Consider the following 2,295-nt stretch of genomic DNA (forward strand, 5'->3'; position numbering starts at 1 on the left):
AATGTAATATTTTAAAAGCTAAGTAAAAGCTTTGTGATATCAGTATTAGATAATATTATATAATTTTAGAATATTTCCTCACTTCATCTATTACACTGGCCTAGAAACAATAACACCCCAGTAGTAAGAAACATGCAAAGAACTTGAATTTTTGGTTTTAGATACCTTTCCTTAATAAAAGAAACTGAGTCTTGAATAAATAGTTAATTTCAGACCACAGGCAGAAAAAAAATAAGGTGAGCCTGAGAATATCTTATTGGTTCAGAAATAAAAGAAGAGCTCAAAGATTAATGGGGTGATATCAAAAGGACAGAGGAGTGTACTTAAAGGGGCATCCCTTGGTCAAATTTCATGTAATTAAAGCATTAAAAAGTATAAATACAGTAAAAGATCATAACCCATTAAATTTAAAAATAACCCATGAGTACATTATGATGCTCAAAGGGGCAGGAAAGAGAGGGTAAGTTCTCTTGAGAAAAATTCCAGTCAACAAATACTATTAGCCATTTTGTCATCTTTAATAACTTATTATCTAGGTAAATAGCTATCTCCAATAATTTATCTAGGTAAATACCATCAGTGGATGCTAAAATGGGAAGGTGGAATTATGGGGAAATGAAATATTCACACAGTTGAAAAATATCACTCATGCATTACTTACTAAATATAAAGGGGAAAACATAACTTCAACATAAAAAGACCTAATGTTCATCACCTTAACAAAGGAATTCACTTATCATTAATACTAGTGTTTCAACCTGGCATTATGTATCATCAGATTTGATGCATTCCTTACTCAATTTCTCCTGTACATTGATCTTTCCATAAATGTTTAATTAAATCTCAGTTCAAGAAAACAATTAAACACATCCAAAATGTTGGACTTTCTATGAGACAACTATCCTGAATCCTTTAAGAAAAAAGTTAGTATCATGAAAAATAATATTTAGAAGTGGGGGAACTATTCTAAATTAAAAGAAATTAAAGATTCAAAAGCAGCCAATTGTGCTGCTTTTGGGTTGGCTTTTGGGGAAAAAAATCAGATGTGATAATAAAATTATGGTTTCTTTAAAAAATGTCCTTAATTTTAGCAAGGTCATGTTAAAATACTTAGTGATGAAGTGTTAGGCTGTGTGCAACTTTCAAATAATCTGGAGAGGAAATGAGAGAGTGCAAATGTAGCAAATTAATCTAGAAAAATTGTTTTGAAAGCTTATTGCGCTATTTTTCTAACATTTTTGCAAAACATTGTTTGAAAAATCAAATAAAAGGATTGAAGAAAAGTAAAATAAGTATTGGCCTTGAAATTGCAGCCTTATTATTTGGAGAAAGTGCTATTATTTATGAATATACAATGGAAATCAAAGATAGTAAATACAACTTCAAGATTTTTTTTCTTTTCATCAGCTGGGTTATGTGCCAACATTACCATAATGAAGTTCAGAGGGAAGCACTTTCACACAGTAAGTGTGAACACCCCATCATCATGCTTATGAGCCCCAGAGAATCTAACTTTAGGATTTAATGCACCATGTTAGATATTTAGCATCCTTTCTGACTTGCTCATACATATTCACCTCAGAACCAACATGCCCCTTTTTGCAGCCACTGTGACTACCAGGAAATTCATCGAACCATCTTGTCTTGGTGGAATATGTGGAGGTCTCCACTAGAATTTTTCTTCTGTCATGAGCAGAAAAGAGGTGGATCTGTTCCCTTCTGGTGCTAGTTTTGACTTTCATGTCAATGAAAATTAAGAAGATTCTGTCAAATATTCACCAGGTAAGTGTGGTGGGGAGAGCAGATAGGATACTGGGCTTTCTACTCACACAGGAGAATTCAGAAGCCAAATGCCTCAGGGTCTAGGGATGTCTTTGACGATCTTTAGGAAATGTCCCTGATATTTTTAAGGCATTATTAGTATACTTCAGAAAGACAATCTAGTCCTTGATTCTCTAGAAATGTTTTCTTATGTTGATGGATCAAAACTGTGCCCCTTCCAGGTGCTTCAAGGGGCTATTAAATGTTTCCCTCTTATCTCCATGAAAAGAATAAAATGCCCAAACTGTAGGCTTGGGTATAGGGAGGGAAGGAATAGAGAGATCCCTCTCTTAGTGGCAGGTTCTAAATTGCATAGCTAAGGTCAGTGTTGTGGGAGGGAGGGGACAAGAAAGAGAAGAAAGTTCCCCCCTAGTTGGTGATGTTTACTCTCTTTCTCTCCAAGACCCCAGGCTAGATTCTTTTGTCCAATGATTGGTTCTTAGGGAAAAAAAATCATCAAAAGAGAATTCATTC

The 2,295-nt window shown here is 34.2% G+C and overlaps 1 non-coding gene across 1 annotated transcript; it reads right to left on the reverse strand.

Moving 5' to 3' along the window:
* Positions 1-1,401: 1,401 nt before the first annotated feature.
* On the reverse strand, positions 1,402-1,508 carry LOC125620035. Its single transcript, XR_007351616.1, has one exon. It is a non-coding gene; the product is annotated as a small nucleolar RNA U13 (small nucleolar RNA).
* Between the last annotated feature and the right edge of the window lie 787 nt (positions 1,509-2,295).

Source organism: Marmota marmota, unplaced genomic scaffold (genome assembly GCF_001458135.2).
Source record: "Marmota marmota marmota unplaced genomic scaffold, marMar, whole genome shotgun sequence".
NCBI lineage: Eukaryota > Metazoa > Chordata > Mammalia > Rodentia > Sciuridae > Marmota > Marmota marmota.